Source organism: Phasianus colchicus, chromosome 1 (genome assembly GCF_987193195.1).
Source record: "Phasianus colchicus chromosome 1, bPhaCol1.hap1.1, whole genome shotgun sequence".
Classification (NCBI taxonomy): domain Eukaryota; kingdom Metazoa; phylum Chordata; class Aves; order Galliformes; family Phasianidae; genus Phasianus; species Phasianus colchicus.
In genome coordinates this window covers 139,569,812-139,593,638 of record NC_143436.1, presented here as the reverse complement: position 1 = coordinate 139,593,638, position 23,827 = coordinate 139,569,812, and the positions used below count along the sequence as shown (strand labels likewise).

Sequence of the window (23,827 nt, the reverse complement as noted above, 5' to 3'; positions counted from 1 at the left end):
AAAGTACATGGGCTTTTTTCCCAAAAATGGTAAATAGAAATGGTAGCACATCTGTCAAATTAGCTAGAAGCAGATAATAAAGAGTGTATGCCAAATCTGTGGGTTTGATCTGTGGGTTTTTTTGTTGTTGTTTTCTGGTTTTTGGATTTTTTTTTTCACATTGCCTATGTATATTTCAAAAGGAGGCTAGAATAAATCTGATGCTGAACCTGGCATAGAATTTACTGGTATAAAGGTTAACCCAGCAGAAAATTTTCCATAGTTCCTAACTGCTTTGTGAGCTTATTGGTCACAGTGCTGCATTGGCCTGCTGCAATATCAATCTGTAATTGGGAGATTTGCAGCAGCATCTATTTTGCTTTCAAAATATCCTATTTTGAATGACTGGAGGAGTTGGAAACTTATGGCCATGCTTGCAAAGCAGGCTCATTGCTGGAGTTCTTGCTGAAGAACTCTGTGTCTCTCAGGTTACTGAGCAGGAGATACTCTCTTTCACTCAAGAGAATATTGTATACCGTTCTTATCTAAGCTACTCAACTTCATTAGCTCTTTTTAGCATAACTAAAGAGCTGTTGGATACCGCAGCAGCAGAAAGTATATGAACACTACAAACACCTATCAAGGCAGGCTATGGCACAGCAAAGTGATGCAGGACGCTCACTCCCTTGGAGGAACAAGCAGAGCTGTGATACGAACCAACATGAGGCAACTCTTGCCGTCAGCACGAGCATTTCTTGCTGATACAGCAGTGGGGCAAACTGGGCACCTGCCAATCCAGGCACCCGTGGCTCCATCAACCCAGCAATAAACTACAGCATCTGCCGGGACATGCCTGCTGGAAGGCAACGTGACTTTCCTACTATAAACCTCCTCCAGTTTTAATCAGCAGATGTGCTGGTGCCCTTGGAAAGGGCTGGAGTTGGACTTTTCCTAAGGAGCAGTTGAATTTACAATCAGTTTCCCTAGTCTAAAGGCAATGAAGGTATTTTCTAACATGTCGTGAGCCACATTCCTTTTCCAAATTATTTTAAGAGTAATGAAAAATGAAAATTTTTTTGAAGATACATTGAATTATTATATGCTTATTACATGAAGCATGTTATTAATGGTGGACAAATTGCATAGAGTGCTTAGAAGCGTTGATGGATATCATACAACTCCCCAAAATACGTAAACTGTACACTACAACAGAGTAAGTGCACTATACTGACTGTACAAGGAATCACAGATCACATTTTTTCTAATTACTCTTAAGTTCATTCTACCTTAGAAGCACAGCAAAATTTAGAAAGAAATATAAACTTTTCTATGCTTGTAAAACTGTTCCCTGGCAACTCCTTCTTAGCCCTTTAAAGACCCCAAATGAAAAAGATGACAAATGCCTGAGACATCCTTAGTACCAACAGTATTACTTTCACCTCTTTATGCGTAAGAACCAGAGTTCAAAAAGAATTCTAAACTGTCACCTTTCCTACAAAAATAAGGGGAAAGAGATGCCTCATACTCTCAAAGTTCTAACGCAAATTAAACACATTTCATTGGAGGCACATCATTATTCTATAGGGTAAATATTTTTAGTAAGTGCAGCTTCTCTCTCATTTACGGAGCATTTTTTTCTCTTGACATTCAAGCAGCCTGGACAGAGTTGCATTGCTGCTGATAGAACTGCTTAAAATTTCTATCGTAAACCTACCATGTAACTTCTGGTTATTACTTTAACTTACCTTTTTGTTATTATAACTTGCAGTGTTAGAGCCATTCTATTTATGAAATTCTGTTGTATTATTAGAGTGTGTGCAATGTTCCTGTAAGTTTCTGCATCAGGTGCAAACCATACCTGGTGTCTCTTAATTTCTTTGTTACTGAAAAATTTAGGAATACTGTTATGTGTGTCAGAAGGGATGTTCCATAACGTCCAGTGCATGCACATAGGCTGCACACCAACTGTGGACTTACTTTATCATAGTTCAATTTGCCATACTTACTTATCTCTGAGTGCAAATTCACTCTGCAAATGCTCACCCACACTGTTACTGGCTTTAGAAAAAGATTCTCAAATTTTGGCTGAAGTTGAGAATTCTGGTTGAGGGTAGATGCTTAGAAAAATGATGTTTATATCTCCAGTAAAAGTGATGAACTAACTCGTCTATGCAGTTCTAATAATTACCTCCTTTTTACTGACTGCCTTACCATCTGTTTCAATGCTGCCACGTCAACATTTGCACTGGATTAGTATTCTCATTAGACAGCTTATCAGCAGACAAAAAAGTATTATGCACATGTGATCAGCAAATGTTTATTTTATTTCAGAAAAGAAATTCACTGATCCACAAAATGGGGTTCTGTTAGGAAGATGAATTAATCATAGAATCATAGAATGGTCTAGGTTGAAAAAGACCTCAAAGATCATCTAGTTTCAACCACCATGCCGTGGGCAGGGTCACCAACCACAAGACCAGGCTGCCCAGAGCCTGGTACATAATCATGGTACATAATTTTTCAGCCATCACTGCAATGACATACATCAAATTTTCAGGTAGGAGTATTAATGGTTTGCCCAAGAATATTTTTTAAAAGTGTTTACTATTACACGAAATTGTTTTTGTATTAACTGCAAAAGTTAACAATTACTCTTTATCTTTCTCATTATAATTGCTACAATCAACATTATTTATATTACCTCACTTACACCCGCAGTACACATCATAATTTGGTATCTGTGTCTCAAATAATAAGAAAAAATACACGGGGACAAATGCCAGTTTACCTGAATAATAATGACTTTTGCAGTGTATGCACATCCCAAAGTTTCTAAGACAACCATACTGGTAAAAGTTTTCTTTAAAGAAATACTTTCTGCTTCAATGATGGAGGAAATAGCAAGGAACTGAGTCTAAACAGTAAAGTTTAGACTATCAGTTAGCTGCTCTGACCAAAACGCAGCAATGTAATATTTTTTCTGGATTGAATTATTGAAATTAAATTGATTTATTTTCTTTTAAACTGCAACTCAATAGCATTTAGTATCAAATGAAATATTCTGCTTCATTCAACAAAAACAAAATGCGTCGTTTCATTTCCTTACAAGAAAAGCAAGGAAAATCAAAAGTAGGAGTCACAAAATTATTACAGAAGGTGAAAGTATCTTTATATTCTGATTTTCCTACTTGAGTTGTTACATTTCTAAAATCTATGAAGAGCTAAGAAAAGAATGATCTTCAAATTTAATAATTAGGGAATTTATTTGGGAAGAGGCTATCCCTTTTTTGGTTATTGTCTCCTACTCAGCACAACCTGCAGACAATACATATATTCTATGTAAACATCTTCTACTCTGTGCATCAGGCACACCATTTCAAAATGAGAAGCCGGAGCATAGAGTTTGAACCTTCACGTCTCACATCCTAGGTCCAGTTCCCTCATGTTAGGCCAGAGAAGTTTAGCACAGTCAAGAACACTGCAGGCTTTCAAAAATCAGCTTTTCTTCATTTTCATAAGTATATTAAAAACAAAGCCAGAAAACAATCACTTTCTTGCCATGAATCTACTTCCCTGATGTTGAAAATATGACTTACACTTTGATCAGAATTCAAGGTATCCATATATTTCCCAACTACAGTCTTCAAAGTCATCAGAGTCTCAAGGGAGACCTGAACTCTTGATGTATATCACACAGGGAGCCTCTTTAATCTCAGGCAAAAGAAAGGGTGACAAATGATATTTTGCACTAAATGTTTGGGCAACTACAAACAAAGTACTTCAAATCATATTGTTTATTGCTGCCAAGTGAGGGGAAAAAAGCCCTTGATACATGTGGCTGATCACAAAGAGAGATGTTGTCACAGGGACCCTAGAGGAGCAAGCCTTCCTGAGGTTTGTTACAAACTTTGATATTTCACTAACAGAACAAATAACATATTAGCAAAACACAGCCTAACACCTAACCACTCTGCATTCATAAAAACCACTTGAAATGTTCAAGTATTCTATATGAACAGACTCTACATCACACATACATATATATGTGCATTATTGTTATAATGTTTTATATATATCATATAAAAGTACGCAGTTCATAACAGTGGTTCAATTCCTATCTGACAGTGAAGCTGTCTGAAAAAGATTAGCAGGTTGCTTCCACTTGATCAGAAATTCCCTTTTGTCAGTACAGTTCAAGTTGGATTCCAATTAGGGAAAAAGAGGAAGTCTGGTTTTGCCAGATGGACACTTCATAAGGCTTTTCTGAAGTAAATACATTCTGCCATGAATAATTAAGAGCTCGGTGGCATTACATTACTAAGTATTTCTAAGTCACAATAAAAAAAAAGTCCAAAATTATGAAACAAAATGATATGTATTATTATTATTATTATTATTACTTTTTAAGTTAACATCTAATCGCTTGCTACATCTCCTGATAGAAGCTGAGTGCTGTCACATCTAAATGTTGTTGTGAAACTTCCTGGACCGTAGTAGGTTTGATATAAGAGAATACCATACAAGGAATAAGAGAGTACATAATATAAAGATTAGCTCTAAGTCTTGAAATCTTACTACAGCTGGTAAATCAGACCAATAAATGTGTTTATTGGTAATAAAGATTTCACATATCACAGCTAACATCTTCAATAAACTAGCTCAGGGACCTCCTGAAGTCCCTGACAAAATGAATTATGCTATGAAACACAGTGAACTTAGAAGATACCCATTTTTGAACCTGAGAAAAATAATCATTTTGACCTCAAAGGAGAGAAAGATCAACGCTGGATGCATTACCTTGACCTCTGAACAGTTCCTGAAACACAAAAATAAAATCAAACTACCTAGCTTTTACAGCTTTCACATCACAGCAGAAGTATCTGATGACAAATTAGCTTTATTTAAGAAACAACAGGATTATTCACACAGGATGTTCTAAAATCAAAACAATCTTATTTGTGCTCTCCATTTCCCCTGCTTAGGTCAGCAGCTCTTTTCACTGTCAGTACTTTATCTGTCAAACCAAAGAGTAGAAAAAATTTTATATAATACTGCCTCAACAAGTAGTAGTACCCTAATTATGTTATGAGGGCTAAAATGTCTTTTCACCTCAGAAATAAATGTTTGGCCAACGTCTAAATAGTCTTTTAAAAAGTGAGATAATAAAGTTTAAGAAAAACTAATATTAACAATTTATCAATAGAAAATTTCAAGACACGGACCACTTTCTACAGACTGGAAATCACAGAAAACCTCCCCTGGAATTTGTTTATTTATCTTCAAAATAGCTGTAGAAATAGAATTAGGGTAAAGTCAGAAAAGTTTCACCAGTTGATTTAGAAAGGCTCAGGACAAACCCCAGGAATTTAGGAAGATATATCCCATTTGAGCTGCACCAGAATAAAAAGAATAACAGAAGACAAAACCAGAATTGTCATGATTAATGCTGGCAATGTGATCTCCAAGGTAATTCAATTTGATTTTCTATCTAGACAATAAATGACTTGTACCTTCCTCATGAAATTATTTATTCATGATTCTAGCAAGATGAATTAATAATAATAATCCTTTCTCATACAATACCAGTAAGGAAAGATACGATTTTTTGTTTCAGAAAATGTTACTGGGCTTCTAGGTAAACAAGTTTACTGAATGAGTTCAATCTTACCTTCTCTAGATATTAACTTTTATATTGAATTAACTGGAAAAAGATAGGATTCAACTAGTCACTACAGAGATTTTTCTTATTCCAACTAACAGCCTGGGGCAGAAAATCACAAATTCCAAGATTTAGGAATACTAAAACCATCTTCCTGGTAAGAACCTGGAATATGAATGTGAACACAGCTAAAACAGATCTGACGTTAACTTCCAAATCAGTAAGTTTTCTGTTCTGTAGCTGCTGCAGTGAATTTTCAAAGAACCTGTATGTTTGCACAGCAGATCCTGTCTAGATACAAAGAGTTGGATCTGATCTCTGGAGGCCTCTTTCAAACCAAGAGTAAAGGAAAATATTGTTTTGCTCTGTTTATGTTTCTTTAGTCGGTGAAAGGGGAAAATGTCATAATCTGTTCTTTTGTGAGATATCAGTGTAACTGGTTCCTGTGAGGAATTATGAGGTTTATGGTTTGCTTTCTTCTTCTGATCCACTTGCCAATGTGTCTCTGCTATTAGCAATTCTCTATGTAGCTAACCCAAGACAAAAAGAATCGTATCAGCTCTTATCTAGCACAACTGACCACACTCCCTAGCATATTTATTTTGGTAAAGGAGTCCAAGATCAGCGAATGAAGAATTTTTACATGCAAGTGCCTACAAATAAATATTTAACATAAACAAATAGTTAACTAAATACAGGACAGCATCAGTAATAATTTGTGCAACGCAAGTCACTGCACATTATGTTATGAATCAAAAATCCTGGATTTTGTCTATAAATCCTTCTTTTTTATATAGAAACAACTTACAAATAATAATGTCGTGTTCACTCACTAACTCAAAATAGCTAATAAAAAAGATTCTGACACTTCATATTTACTTATTTACACAATCCAGCACATCCACCATTTTCTGTAGGATGTCATGCTGTATCCATGTGGAAACAGATGCAGTAGTTATCCAAGCCCTTTCTGTGCTGTCCAGCTGAAGAAAATAAGAATAGAGAAATGAAGTAAAAAATGAAGGCTGTTTCAGAATACCATCCTCATCCTTAATATGACATCCTGCACATCTCTCCCAGCAGGCAGAGGTATCTAAGCTCTTTGTAACAGTGCCGACAAGCAGGAAATAGAATTGTCATGTCACTGCTTTGCATGAGCTGGCTGACAAGTCTCAGCTTTAGCAGACAACACTTAACAATGTGTTCATACCTTGGAGGAGAACACATCACTTACACCACATGGGTTCAAATATACCTATTTGAAGCTTTCGTCTAATTCTGGTGTTGTGAAGGATTTTGTGACAGCCAAAATTAAAAAGTGACATTTATAAATGCAAAAATATCTTCTCTGTGCTAACTTCTATGCAACGTTGCATCAATTGTTCTAAAAACAAACACAGAGCATGCATTCATGAAACCATGTTCAGTGGTTACAGGCCACTGGAATAAGATGGAGAAAGTTTATTGTGCTACTCTATGTTTTCCCAACTCAGTAAAACTTCTATGTGTAACTGACTTCAAACTTGTGTTTGATCTCACTGATTCCACTTCAATCTTAGTTTTATCATAAATGTTAATATGAAGAATCAATGGAAGTTAAAAGTTGGCACTCTATGGTGTGCTTTGGTTCATTATAAAGGGGGTATGAAGTGTGTAATGGACTGCAGGCAACAAGTACTAACAGAAACCTAGTCTTCACCATTGCCTACCATTTGAGGTGTCTCTGCTACGCTACACAATAGGTCACAAAATCTGAACTTACATCTTTACCTATGCTTAAATATCTAAAACAAAGACAGTATTAATAGAACTTATCTTACTACAGAGTCTTAAAACTTCATTAATTGATGCTTTGTTGCTATAAAATCCTCAAGAAGATCAACATCATAGGAGAGTAAAGCAGTATTTCATAATCAAGTTCCAGCTCCAACACAACCAATATGTGTGTTATGGGTGTCATTTAATGTGACATTGTATTAAGAAGCACAGATTAACAAACTAAAACCTTTCCTTCCCTTTATTAACGATGTTCAGTGAACCACGTATCTGGACAATCATGTGAAAAGCGCGTGGCTTTAGCCTGTGCATTGCACATCCCTCCTTCCCATCCAGCTCAGGGCAGCAACCCTGATTAAGCATAGTGGTCATCACTGAAAATTCAATATTACCAGCTCAGTTAATTTTTACCTTAAGCTAAGGTGAAATTGCAGTAGCACAGAAACATGTTAGTTCCAGGTGAAATGTTACCCCTTATATGATCAGTTATCTAAAAACTAGGTCAGTTTACTGTCCTCACTTTAAATATTTGTTAAGTCCTTCTCAGAAATACGCCATATTTTTCTAATAGCTATTCCCATGACAGCTTCCTCCATCCCAAGTTTTAACTTAGGTATAAATAAAGATTGAATTTAAGGACTGTTTTACCAGACTGAGAATGAATGACTTCATAGTTTTACATATGTTTTCCAAAATTTCTTCAAACATTCTGAGGCAAAAGATATTGGGTGTGTAAATACAGGACACTACCTCTCAAAAATAAATGGTACTAACATGGACTACATTTTCAGAGTTGCAGAATAAGAAATTACAACAAACATCTTTACTTCTTTAGATCTGCCATATGAATGTGAGAGGACAATGTACTCAGCTTAGAGAGAAAAAGCTGCCTTGCACTTAGCACTGTTTGATATGTAAACAGAAATGAGATAAAGACAAAGCAAAACAGTTGACATCAATGAAGAGAGTGACATTTACAAAACATGATAATGAATAGCTTCTAGTTGTGTTCTGGGCTTTTGTTTTTTTAAAGGGAAAATGGCACATTTCTGTTGCCTTTTCTCCTTTGTTTTCAGCTTTTAAACCAATTCCAATCAGAACAAGATTTACATCCTTTGAAACTTGTTACACAGTGGTACTGAGCTGTAATTACTGCTAACTATTTAAGTGCACAGATTTCCACTCAGGACTAGTGCAATAAAGCACCAAAAACTGCACTTTACGAATTAACTTCGTTTATGTCAGTAGGTAAAGTGTAAGCACAACATTAATAGATTAAATACTACAGATAGCTTTGGTGATAGCTAAAACAGAGCTCATGTTTCTATTTTTCTAAATCAAGAAAATTACATATTAAGATCTTTTGTAAACAGGGATCAGCACAGAAATATTAAAATAGCCAGTATATTGTTCAGTAAACATGTTTGCCTTGACTTTTTTGTAAGAAAAAAACTCAAATCAAGAAGTGCACACATATTACAAAATACAAGATTTTTTACGGGCAGTGAATATACTCAAACGGAAAGTGAAAAAATACAGGCAGGTCTTTATCCTCAAAATGCCAAATGTCTTCAGGCTAAACTCCAGCATGCATTTTTTTTTCAATTGTCTTGATATTCCTGTGAAATAGACTTTAATCAGAAGCTCCAGCCTCTGTTTCTAAAATTGCCATGAAAATGTAAATCCGGGATAATTTAATTCAAGAAAAAAAAAATGAATGCACAACAGGAGTGACTCAAAATAGGATTTTTCACAGCCCTGATGAAATTATTAGAAATAAGAATGGCAGCATACATTACAGTGTCTGTTTCTCTGATTCCTATTGTTCAGTATTTCATAAGCCAGAATCACTCGGGAGATCACAATCACTTTATCAGTACAACTTCAAAGTTGAATACACACTAAAGAACAAGCACGATGACGGTAATGAAGATGGTGATAATAAAGAAGTAGCAAGTACTGATCACTGATGAACATGTAACGAAAATAAGTCAGTCTGATGCAAGTGCAGACTGGTCCAATCCATGTCCTGAAGTACTTCAGAAATAATGTACGAACTTCACTCCTACCATCAAGAGTTATTTTGTAGTCCCCTGTTTAGACTTACTTTGGCACTAGTTGCCAGGTAGATGTCATTAAGTTTATGAGCCCCAAGGGATTTCTCCACCAGTGTTGGCTACATCTTTCATGCTGATTCATTAAATAAAGCTTACTGGGTTAAGAGCCACAGTATCAGATCTACAATTCAAAAAAGTGCTATGGGAACCTGCTTGTAACTTTCACTAGTATCCAGATAAAACATTGCTAACATAATTCAAACTGATTTCATATCTTTGCAGTCTCTAGATGAGTTGGTTTATGAGAAGTCCTCTTCCTCTTCTATATGAAGGTATGGCTGTGTGTATTCAGGCATGTATACTAAACAAGTAATTGGGAACAGAGAGATCCCTTTTGCTACCTTGGCCAAAAAAGTGAAGGTCATCCAAGTCACAAGTTGCTTTTGAAATACTGATTTATACATTATTTAATTCCAGAACAGGGAGAAGACATCTTTAAGAAGCTTTAATATAGCATAATATAAATAATTGCTAGCAATTATTTACTTATCATGGGCTAAGAAATTCTCATACAGTACATGAACACAAGTTGGTGCAGTACCTAACTTTATCTACCTGTTCTACAAAAGCAAGAATATTCTTATTTCTGGAGTAAATATGTATATATTTGTGTATGCGCTCTCATTAGCAACTGACTACTCTGAACCATTAGTGACCATCACCTCCATGTAAACAGAGGCACCCCTTCTCCCACAGTCAGAAATCCCATGATATCAGGCACAGAGCTCAGTCACGGGGAAGGCACGGCTGCTCCCACCTCCCCCTGCCCTGGCACCCACACGCAAGACTGACAGTGATGGCAACAGGGTGGATGCGTGTAGGTGTTTCTCTGCCATATTTTAAGCCCCGCCAGTGAAATCAGGCTGGATGAAAATTCATGAACGATCTGCTTCTGACATTCAATCTCCCAGGTTGCTTCCCTTTATCTCTCCTGAGGCAGTGAGTACTAGACACAAATGAGCTGTATGCTCAATGAACCTGAAGCAAATTTTGCAGGTGACACATTAAGAACTTGATTCAAGAGCCACATGTAAGTAAGTCATTTATGCTATACTGAATTTACACTGCATAAACTGATCTTCCCCCCCCCCCAAAAAAAAAAAAAAAAAAAAAAAACCTCCAAATTTACCTCCATACTTCCATGGTTTGTGCATCTAAATAGGACAAAGAGACTCCCATGTCGAATCTTACTGCTAAAATCACACTGTAATTATGCACAAAGATTTGCAGTTTGTACCATTTAGTTCCATAGAGAAGTTACACTGTTTTGAAAATGAAATGAACAATCTAAACTCAAATAAAATAATAAAAAAAAACACAGAAGAAAGACAAAAGCAGAATAATTATGCCTTGGAATAGCCCTTTGTTTTTTCAAATATGTGAGAAGCTGGAAAGGGAAAAGATTGGAGAGCGTTACAACTGCATGTTTGAAAAACAGGCTCTGCCATAAACTACAGAACCTCATGATGGGATAATACATTCCCTGTTCCAGTTTTGACTCAAGAATCAACCTGATGCTGTAAGATATCTGAAGTTCAGTTAATCGTTCTACATATTTTACTGGAAGTTGCTCCACTCCTCTTAATTTTGTTATGTGACTGAAGAGGCTTGTTTAACAGAGGACTTCGCCCCAGAAATATGGCAAGTATACATAAAAGAGATTATTAAAATATAGTGGGAAAGTAATCACTGAGAGCAAACATGATGAAAATGTGGGAAGCTACTGCAGATACCAGAAAGTGCATAAGCATCTTTAACAGTAAATCTTATTTCTCTAACGATGCCTGAAAAAGGAGGCAGGTGATTCACATGAAAGCAAATACAAATAAATCCTCAGAAATATTAGGATATAAGATTACACTCTCTTGCAGTAGCAGTTTTAACTCATTTGTGTTTGGGACAGGAAAGTGACAGAAAATAAAGCCCAACGTAACAATGGTTTCAATAGGAAAAAAATTACCAAAGAGACATACAGACATTCTCTGTGTTCTATTCATTATTGCAAAATTTTCATGATATTTTCAATCCCCAGTTGTTTCCCAACAATTTCTTCTGTTAAATTATAATTTTGCCATTTAATAACATCATTTTCATGATTCATTTTAGATTTTTTTCTCCAAGAGACTGGCACTGTTTTTTGTCTTGGTAATCCTCACCGTGAAGCTGGAGTTAGTCAACCTGTGTCAAAATGAATGCTGCAATTTCTGTCTAAGTTTAATACTAAACTGTAACACCATCTTGGTAAACTGACTTCTACCCATTTTACAACTTGGTTATTGTAAAATTTCATAAAGTTTAAAGCAGAACTTAGAAGCATTTTTCAATAACCAGAAATTACATTTCTCTCTAAATGCTGTTACAAATACATTTTGTCTCTCAAATGGTATTTGGGCATTGTTTCAGTGCAGTTTTACATCATTTTAGTCAGTAGAAATTTTCCACTGAGTTCTTTATTTTAGAGGACTTCCTCCATTTGCATCATTCTTTGGATTTCTTCTAACAATTTTCTCACCTATGTTACTAATATTCAAGTAACATTGAAGCCTCATCTCAGATGAGCAGACGCCTTATTAGTGCAGAGCTTTGGATACATTTCTTCCCTAAAACATTCCAAACTATTCCCAGTTAGATCTCCCTAGTGTATCTACTTGTCTGATCCTGGGTGCTATTTGCACAGACTTGGTAAAAATGCAGGTCACCAATGTTAGATCTGTGAAATACGTGTGAAAATCATTACATATCCCCCCAAAAACTGTACTAACTTAAATCTTTTGACTGCTAATCAAAAGCGAATAAAAACTATCGAAACTATTCTTGAATCTACATTGCTTACCTTTCGTGTCAATTAAATATATCGTTTCATATGATTTTTGGTGTACTGTAGTAAGCCACAGCAGTAATACTTTGTCCTGTGATTTCAAGAGATGCGTTGTGAACAAGAAAGAGAAAGCGAAAGAGTGAAAGAAGACCCCCTCCAGAACAAGGAACTTTCACAGACTGTCTAGCTGATGGTGATATAGCACAGGATACTCCCAGACTCTTCTGTCCAGCACTAAAATGCATAAAATCATTTTAGAAGCCAAGACTAATAAAGCTACCATTTTTATGACTGGTATAAAACTGAGATCTTAACAACTTCTGGTTATTAGCACTCAATTAACACAGTCTTATGACTTTGGCTACACGTAGGCTGTCAAAACTCAATCCGAGTAATTACATTATAACTACTAAAAGATCTATATGCCGTTTCAGCAGGAATCAAAAGAAACTGCAAATGGCACCAACTCAACACAATCAGATTTAACTGTAGAGTAGAGGTGATTCTGAGCTATGACTGATGAAAGAACCAAGGAAAGAAAACCAGGCTACGCTGGGTTGACCTTGTTTAACCTTCTCAGAGAGAGTCAGAAAGAGTAACAGTGAGGTTATTTCAGCATAGTGCAAAGTTCAGGCTAGCTCAGGAAGCCCAGCAGATACAGCCAGTTCAAACCATGCTGTGAGGCATCACCCTTCTTGTATCTAACATTAAGTTGAGATGAGACACGTTCAATGGTTGAGGTTGCTGTATGCTAGGAACAATTTCTTAAATGACCTATTTCTGACTGGAAATTCATTAACAGTAATTGTATCAGAATGATTTTAAGAGAAACTTTAGAAATATAAATTGCAGAATGGTATTATTGCTGTAGATATATGAAATGTAATAGCTAAGTGGTTTGAGGAGATGGATCCACTGAATCCCCCCCCCCCCACATAGGGGATGATTAGCAACCTAGTTAAGTGTAGAGACATATTTTGTGCTTAAACTAAAAGCCAAATGAGCTCCTCTACAATTTTTGTAAGTGAGTAATCACATCTGTTTTTTAAAGTAGGATTTCTACAGAAATTTCACCTTTTGGAGGTACAACCATTTTCAGTCTGTTGTGAAATACCGGTGAGCTACTTTAACAGTCAGCATGTAGTTTCTTCAACAGGGGACCAAATTTAGCCTCAAGATATATTTATAACTTGCACAGCTCTCTGGAGGACTTTCTTTTCTAACAAAAGGTTGAATGTGGTCCAGAAACTTTAAAGTGTAAGGTATTCATCAACAGAATTCACAAAAAACTGGAGAGTCGTCTGGTTCATATAATACTTAAACTCACTTTTTTCTTCCTTCACTTCAAGAAATTTATTCAAAACCATGTTTTATAGCACATCTAATTTTCTGTTAAAGTTAAGACAGATGTATGTTTTGTTTTCACTGTACTGTATAGATCTCGGTAGTCTTAATTACTAATTTTGTTTCTTTCTCTTGGATTGAACAGATTTCATTTTTACTGCCTCCCACTCACTATTTTCCATGCCACAGACATACAATTCTGATGTTATTTTTTGCATGTGTTTCTATATCATGCTTACTCCCATGGAGACAAGAAAGACAAAGCCTCTCTTAATCAAAGTAATAGCAAATGTTATCACGCCAGTTATCATGCCAAGTCTAATGCAGAAATGCAAGTTTGTAGGTTGTAACTAAACCTGAAGAAGTAAACTGGCTACAGCTATAAAAAGACAAAAGTCAAAGTGGTTTTATATGACCCAATCTTATTTTTTCTTTTCCAAACAGCTTATGGAACCATAAGAATGTAAAAGATCAAAGAATATTAAGTATCTGTGTTCCTTTATATAGAAACACAGAGAGGATTGCCTTGGTTTTACTGTACCACTCTACAAGTACAATTTATTCCTGAAAACATCTCATTTGGTTATTTACATCTTGTTAGCTCTACAATCTAGGCTTGTTAGAATTACAAGTTAGAGAAAAAACATTATTGAAAAGAATGGTAATCATAATGAATGATTTCTTTATCTCTGAAAGTCTGTCAGTGGAGTGCAGCACACCCTCAGCCACTACTCAATCAATATGTATGAAGATTAATACAATGAAGAGGGGTTTGTTAACATCAGATGAAGGAATATACCCAGAGGAATATGAGTTTCAGATTTACGCTCCTGAACAAAGCAGAATTTCTATAGCATTTATTCTGAAAGCCAGACAAGTAACAAGCCCACTTGGGACCCAAGACAAAGACACTGAGCTAAGTGTAAGACTTATTTTACTATCTTTGTTTTGTTAAATAAAAATTATTCTTGGATTTCATGTAAATTAATGATTACCAACCATCATTGGAAATCTATTTTCTTAAAGGATCCTTTGGGAATAAAGCAGTAATGCTATAATATACAGCTAATGACAGAACTGGAATAAATAAATTAAACATCAAAATCCAAGGCTAAGGTACCTCTGCTTTCAAGTTGAAAAATACTATTTTGGATATCTTGACATGTAATTAGAGTGTAAGCATTCCCATCTATATGCAACTAACCCCAAATTCAGGATGAACCAGCCAAAACAACTACAAAGCCAGATACTCAAAACAAATATTGTCAAACAAAGTTAATAATGTAGACGTAAACTTTATGCATGAGGTGTAGGAATCTGTAAACAGGGCAAGAAATGGGCACTTAATTTGCAAAATAAAGCAGATGACACACATAAATATTCCAGTTTTGTTTTGAAAACCTGAGCTGTGATCCCAATTATATCTAATGAAGTTGCAATGATACCTCCTAGAAATGTATTATGTAGGATGTAAAGATCCACAAAAATCTCAGATAAAGGGTTTAAGATAGATGAAATTGAGTCAATTTTCAGAAAGATATGATATTAAAATTAACACCAAGTACCACACACTGTAATTAGCTGTTTGCTTAATATGAAAGCATACAGAGATAATTTTAGGGAGTAAGTTTCTTTCTACACACTGCAGGCATCATATCTGCCCTGCTAAAAAACACAGAGAAATTTGTTCTGTAAACTAATACGCTGCTTAGGACTCCATTTAATTTCTGTTAAAATCTAAAGAGACTACTGGTCTTAAAACTTAGATGAACAGAAGTGAATTAGGTAAATCAGTGAAACTAGATGAAATAGACCACCAAGTAATAATAATAATTTTTTAAAAAAAGTCAGTGTTCAATGCAAAAATCCCCTAAACTTAGTTACACTTCATTGAATTTTTTTATTTTTATTTTCATTATTATTATTATTTTTTGTGGTAGCAGTGGTAGTGTGAAGACGGTTACAGTAAATGATTTTATAGGTCATTTCCAACCTTGTTATTCTATGATTCTATGAATTTTTTGATCTCTGGTATGTCTGAAAAATTCAGATTTCATTATATGCAGATAAAATTCAACAGTAGAATCAATAGCATTTTACAACATGAAGATATATCTTCAGACAACGTACAGTAAGTTTTTTTTCTGGTGTCCATCCTCAACAAAACCAAGTGAGTCAGTCCTGATTATTGCTATGCTGCATAATAGATCACCACAGATGTCAGCCATTTACTGGCATTGCCACTCAACCCTTCCTTCTTTGAAGTGAAAAGAACAACACCGGTGCTTGAAATTAACAGAGCCTGAATTTCAAAGAGGGAACAGGACAAGGAAGAGAGAGAGCGGAGAAATGTTTCTTTTGGTTGAATTCCTGTTCACTTCTGGGAAATAAAAATAATAAAACAAGTTGAATTATCCCATGAACATTATTTAGTCACAAAATATGCACTAATAAGGAAGACAAAGGAAAACTGAGTAGAAGGGTACTGGGGTAAATAATGCTGGTAGTTTAAATACTGGGGAAGTGAAGACCGAATTCATAAAAGGGAAGGGGAAAATGGAGTGAAATACAAAGGCACATTTTGCTAGAATATGCTGCACATTCAGTTGAGAAGGTTCAATCTTAAAAAAGAGAAAAAATCATTGAAAAAAATTGTACATTAGTAAATAGAAAGCAAAAAGGAAAAGAACGAATGGCATGCAACAAATAAAGTAAGCAAAGCAAAGCAGGACAGAGAAGATTTAGACGACTCTTTTGATGTTGAAACAATTCCACGTTACATAGATGTAAAACTCACAGAAGCAAGTTTAAACCTGTTTCTTTCTGCATTAGCTTTCTAGTAACCAGATGGTGTAGTTTAGCTGTCAGACCTCACTGGAATGTAAGTAAATGGAATTGCCTCACTTCAGTCGGAACCTACAGATCTCGTCCTTAAAATAGTACCACAGGCTGCGTATCAGATTTTCACAGTACTATTGTATGACAACAGTTAAGAAACAAGCATTAACAGTCAAAACTTTTCACTAGACAGCTGAAATATAAGTAAATGGTATTACAAAGATGGAACTGATTGAAATGTATAATTTTAACATTTCTTATTAACACACGTAGTTAAAAACAAACAAAAACAAAACAAACAGAAAAACAACTGGTTTCATTTTTACATGGTACTTTACCTATTCCCGTCACTATTTGTACTAGAATGAATTCCAGCAGAATTCCATAATCTTGCCACAGCTCAAGCAAAACTTGACATTTCCATTCTCAAGAATGTCTGACCATTGTATCTCGTCAACATGAGACACCAAAGAGGCCCCAGCCTTCCAGGGAAATGCATTCTTGGAACATTAGAATTTACTTGAATTGCCCCACTTGGAATCATAAAAATAGAGGAAGGGGAAAAAAAAAATGGCAAATTTGTTTTTAAATCTTTTCATTGAGTACAACAGTGGTTTGAATTAAGATGTAAGCAGTCCTTCACCCTGTGTATGAAGGCAAAGGAGATGAAAAGAACAGAACTAACTAAAACAAAAAAGCTTTCAAAGAGTTCTCAATGAAGTTGACTACGCACATGAACTAAAAATCAATGTAAAAAATTAGGTTTTCAGTTTCGTTTAGTTCTCTGGAATACAGAAATCTTAAAAGTAGCTTATCTTATTATTTTGTTCAAGTTCCAAGTAAACTCTGAAATACTACAATTATCAGCTTAATGAAGGCAATACATGCTTGCAGGAAGTGGGAAATTCTTACAAGATATTAGAGAATGTATATGCCAGGCTGCATATTTCAGAAGTCAAAGACCTTGTAAAGAGCCCATCTTTTGGAAGAACAACTCTCAGGACTTTCCGTAATGAAGAACTCTTCCCCTTAGTAACAGAAAGAAAAAAAATACCCTTAGGCAATTTGGGGAGTAAGATGCTTAAAAAGATTTTCTCCAATTTTTATATTTTGAAGGGAAAAAAAAAACAACAACAACTGCAAATTATATTCTATTTGTGATTTAATATTTAGTGATGCCGAAACTTGTTTGAGATTCTGACCTTTTGGTAATTGGAGCAAACTGAAATACTATTTGTATGGGCATTGTTGTTTTTTTCCAGAGAGAAAACACAAATTAGTTGATTTAGCTTGGATACTTGTTAACTTATGGGGAACAAAGTATCAAGTATTTCATATATTAATAATAATGTGAAGAACTGGAAAAAAAAAAATGAATGAAATAAGTGATTTTCTAGTCTTTCCATATTTAGTCAAATTATTTATTTCTTATTCTTGACTGTCATTAACATCCTTGTAAATTTGTACAGCTGCTACAACCCTCAATTTCTCATCAAAACTTCTACCGAAGTTATTTTTATCACCAGCTGCTTTAAATATGTATGTTCCCATATATGACATTGCATCAATTTCACCTCTGAAGCATTTTATACTTGTCATCTGGGACCATAGAAAAACTTCAAGAACATCAGAATTTTGTACAGATTATCTTCATTGATGGAGCAATAAAAATTAACTTCCTCAATTTTTGCAAACTGGATTTAGAGCTGCACATTCACGCTGAGTCTTCTTCCATTATCTCATTAGTTAGAAAATTTGTCAAACATGACTGAAAAATCTTTAAATGCCAATGGCCCTTTGCATGCTAATAAACATAGCTTGCACTATGTGTACTACTGCACTGTCTTGTATGCATTCAAACACTTGAAATGCAGGCTATTTGGAGAACATGAGTGTACCTTCAAGATTAAAAAAAAATACTAATGACTGTAGAAAATATTTCATAAGATTTTTTTACACCAATCTGAGATTCAACTCTAAATCCTTCAACTGTTGTGCAATATGATTACAAGTAGGAAAAAAAAAAAAAAAAAAAAAAAAAGAATGAAATTGTATCGGACATGAATTACAATTAAGCTTGGATACGTAAACGATGGATAACTTCCTGCCAGCATGCTCCAGACTTTGGGCAAGAAAAAAATTCCAGGATAAAATGGTAATAATTCCAGGATTAAAAAACCTGAAAATTAACATTTAATTAGTATTCACTACCAAAAAAAAAAAAAAAAAAGTATATTGGAGTATGACAAATGGCAAGATGACTAATTTCAGATACTGCCTTTGAGAATCACCCATATATAGTCACCCAGTCTTTGACTTATCCTCTGTAAAACATCAGGTGCCCTTTCAAACTTCAAAGCCTTGGTTTGTGTTTTAGTGCAGAGGAGCCTGCCCTGTCTCCTCTGTATCCATTACAAGGAATTGCTTAAATCCTGGAAATACCACTGGACTCTCACAGTTTAAAGGAGGCAGAATAAAACTGTTCAAGAGTGAAAAAGGAACAAGATTTAAAGAAAAGTAAAAATGATAGTCTGCTACTATTTGCACAGATGAATTACGAAGGAGATATGGCCAAGAAAAACCTCCCACCCATAGGCATGCCACTGGCAGGGATAATAAGCCCAGACTCTCCTGTCACGGCTTTCCTTCCCTCCCATGTCCATACATCTACAATGGAAAAATGAAAGACAGCTGAGGAACCTGAGTGTGATGTTTACCTTCCGTCTAAATTTAAATACAATGAATGCCACTTTTCTAATTGCCTGGAGCTTTATTCTGTCAATAAAGACAAACCTCAACAGTGAAGCTCATATATCCTCAGCGCTGGACTTTACTGGGGTAAGACTGAGAATTGTGGTACACAAAATTCTTCACAAACGCTTCAGCACACAAAGTCTATCAGCACTTTGGTAAGGCGACATAACCTGGCACCTCATATGGAAATTATTACTCAAGCAGAACTACGACCTGTGGGAAAATCTAATCAAACTCTTCCAGATTTAACTATTTCATTCATAATATTTAGATCCAACCAAATTTGTAAGACAGGTCTAGCACTTGTTTGGATTTCCCACTAGTCATCAGGTACAGATATCAGCAGTTATCTGTTAATATAAAAACAGTTAATTTACAAAGCAAACATATCAAATTGGTATTGCATAACCACATTTGCATAAAAATCTATGCTAGGCTTTGTGGGGGTACTGTAAATTTAAATCAAAGTAAATATCTATGAGGAAAAACATGATCGGACTTGAGTAAAAAGAAAAAGAATGGCACATCAGAGGACTTGAATATATCTAAAATATTTATTTTTACAGTTCTTCTGTGAATTTGCCTTGCATCATTACACTGCCACAGCTACATCTGTAGACAAACAACACAGACGTGGAAAACAGTTAAACAATGCTCAAGATGAGTATTTCTCACTGTTATTTTTAAATGAGAAGACAATCAACTGTGGCATCCGAAGATAAAAAGAAGGGGGAAAAAAGAAGGAAGACAGGGAAATACACAATGTCATCCTGCTTTTATACCACCAGCAGTTAGAAAAAAAAGGCTACCTCCCAGGTTACGTTGAACTGGGGAAAATCAGGGTTAGTGGCCACTCACTATCTTGAAATCTTGAGCTCTTGTGTGTGATGGAAAGGTAGACTGGGGATCCATGTGGATGATCCCAGAATAATCCCCATTTTGCACACATTGTATATGCTCTTGTTAGAAAAAGGGTCTCAGAAACACACACAGAAAAGCCAAAGTCTTGCACTTAATGTCTCATTCACTGTCCCTTGCTGTTTGGTCCAAGTCCTTGTGAAAACAAAACTTTACCACTTAAGTTAGGGATGATTTCCTCAGTGATCAAGCAAAGAGGTCCTGATCAGTTTTAGTTCTAACAAGAAATCCAACCACTCCACTAAAATTGCATGAAATTAATGTTAAGTCTTCTCACTGGCAGCGAACGAGGACCTGCTCTGAAAACCAGTAAAAGAAAAACATTTCTGTGGCCTGATCTACAGCAAATTGTGGCAAATAAGTTTCACTGCTTTTAAGGAGTGGGAGAAATGCAGGCAGGCAGAGTGCACACTGCAATGTACATTCTGCTGTGGGAGAAAGGAAAACTTTTTCACACCTGGAAACAGCACAGCCTGAGCTACAAACAGAAAAATGTATTCCCTGACCAGAGTCCAGTTGCTACATGAGTTTGTATATTTACATTTTCCCCAGGCTGAAGTTGTTCATTTTTACCCACACAGCTTATTTACAAACAATATAATTGAACCTATACACATTGGGTGGCAGAGACCTGACATTACAAAGGAGGATTGAAAACTGGCCCTACATCAGTATCAACTTGCAGGGCTGAGAGTATGGTATCAGTTTGCCAATCAGAAGCCTCAACAATACAGTTAATTGGGATAACTGGCAACCAAAAATGTTGACATCAGATTGAACCATCTTTTCTGAAACAATTTTCTATAAGTAGCCTTAAGCTACTTCCAGTCTCTAATATACATATAGAAATGTGACAACATGACAGTTTAATGACAGTATATTTGAGTACTTATACCTATTACACAAAAATATTCTATTGTTGTTATTTACACACTATAGCTTTGGGGTATAAGTGAAAATACAAAACAACTGATCCAAGACAATATAAGATCTTTAAACTCTCTTCTGTATGAACTTTCCCATATTATTTTCTTTTCTTTCTAATTGCTCTGAGTAGCACCATTTTCACCAGACTTGAAGACCACTTACAAACTGACCTATTAGCACTGTCACCTCTCTGTTTCACTTTGGTTGCAAGAATCGTCACTAAGATAGTACATATTCTACCTATGAGCCTAAACTTCATGTGCCAGAAGAGCAATGCTTACCGTAATGGGACAATATCAGCACTCAGAGAAAAAAAGACAGAAAAGAACAAATCAAGAGTAAATCAAGAATATAACTTAAAATCCTTAACATTTCTTATCTTACATGCAATCAGCAAAATCAAGTTCTGCAGTTCTTTTGAAACACACAAAGTTAACAGAAATTTTGGAAATTTCAATCTAGGATCTGCTGATAAAATCAGCTTCTGAATATAATGAATTCAGAAGTGCAGCTGTTAAGAAAAAAGCCTTGACTTGCCCTTTGGAGACTCTATCTGACATGGTTCCTTGCTCAATTCTGAGTTGTGATCTTACCTTTCAGAAAATGTTTTTATCCTTATTCATCATGATCCATGTGCAGACACAGCAGGAAACATACCCCTCCATACACAGATTTGTACGGCTCGCTGAGCTATATTAGGCTCAACAGAACATGGCCCAGTCCTGTTCACCACAAGCTGCCCTAATGGTCATTATATTTGCAAGCACATGACTTGAAGTTTCTGAGCTCAGCATCCCTCTCAGGAAAGCATCAAGCACCACAGAATTACAACCTATTAAACACCTATTAAACTCCCCTCTTGGGATGAAACCCCAGCGTTACTGAAACTCTCAGTGACTCCAAAGGGGAGGGATTTTCCTTTTATGTTATTTACATCAACTCTTAATTGAGAACTGTAAGTTGCTTTGCACATGAACTACCACTTACATTTTGTAGTATGAAGTATAAACATAACCAGTATCAATTATACTAATTTGGTACTTTCCTTTAAAATGAGAATGTAATATCAATGCTGCATCTCATTTCCCCATTGTAATGGCTTAGGCAAACCACAAAAAAATCTTGTGATCTTAACAGATATCATTTATTAAGATTGTCTAATCTTCTACTTAAAGTTGCAAATTTAAACAATGTAAAGAGAACAGAAATTTTTTAAAAAGCCATTGGTTATGAACCATCTATAATTTCAGAAGTTTTATTATCTAATTAAAATTGCTATAAGAGTCAAGATTACACTTCTTTAAAGAAAACATAACCAATTCACTTATTGAAGTTACCAGAATGATATTATCTCATCAAAATTGGACTAAGTCAGAAATCACGAACTGGTAACAGAAGCCAAATTCTGCCTTCCTGATTCATGTATGAGTTTGTCACAGTAGAAATTTCCCCCTTGTTTAACTCCATTAATTGAGAAAAATCTTGCCCAATGAACTTTTATACCCAAGAATCCAAGGAAAGAGATTCTTGGCTTGAAATCTCAATCATACAAGATAAAATCTACTTGATGAAGCCAAAGCAAAGCTTTATTGATAAAAAGCAGCTTTATGCAAATTTTAAGCTATAAATTACTTCTAAAGCTTTGGCACTTCAGTGTACAGACATACTTAGAAATGCTATTTTGTTCTTTTTTAGATGTTTATCACATATCTCATCAGATAAAGCTTTGTTCACGTGAATCTAATTATTCATGTTTTAGCTAAGTTCTTTCCTGTTAAATCTTCTTACAAAACTACGTTGTTGGTTTTTTTTTATTATTTTCTGAATAAACTGAGTAATTCCAAACAACTTTTGCTAAAAGAGCAATAAAGTAAAGATCAGAAACCTTTCAGAGTTCGAAAGATTAAAACCATAGAATTTAACACTCTCCTCCTCCTTTGAACTGGGATGTTTTTAGTACAGCAACTTAGCCTCAGGTTACCTCAAAGTAAGCGCATTATATTATCCTGTATAAAATCAAATGTGTTAACAGATTAAAACATTACTTAACAACAGTAGCCTAAAGATTAATGCTTAACATATGATCAGAATCAAGTAACAGTTTTTCTGCAAAAATGAATGTTGTATCTTTCTCTTTACAAGCCCAAACCTTAGCAGTACTAGCTTAGAAATGGACAAGTTGAAAGAACAGCCCACAGGAAAAAGGCTCTGATATGAAAAACTCAAAGTACTCTTTCTAAGTTATTTTAACTATTGCAGGTCTTTTTACAGTTACTCACAGCACTTGTGAAAATCATACACAATTTAAGACAAGGTTATTAATGCCAACAAGGCTTTTCTCATTTCAGTCATACTTAGGAACAATCTAGGAAAGACTGAAAAAAGAAAGGCAAATGATCTAATTCAGGAATATGCTTTCATTCCAAAAGAATCTGAATTAATAAATATCAAGATATCCCCAGACATTCCTGAAAAATTCAGTAAGTTCTTATTACATTAAACATTTGGTGTATATTCACCTTAGAGATACTACATTTAGAGGTCTATACACCGATCTTCGTAATTAAGCAGGAAGAAGAGTTTATGAATCCACAGACGTGGTTCTGTTTACCCTGAAACACGTATCCACTTGTAAATCTACATACAGCTGAATACAGATTCAATTGCCTTTGAATTTCATTGCAAGCCAAGACAATG

The 23,827-nt window shown here is 35.2% G+C and overlaps 1 protein-coding gene across 2 annotated transcripts in view; it reads right to left on the bottom strand.

The window, feature by feature from the left end:
• The window catches only part of MYO16 (myosin XVI), a 355,874-nt gene that overhangs the window by 122,037 nt on the left and 210,010 nt on the right, over positions 1-23,827 (bottom strand). The window lies entirely within an intron of this gene.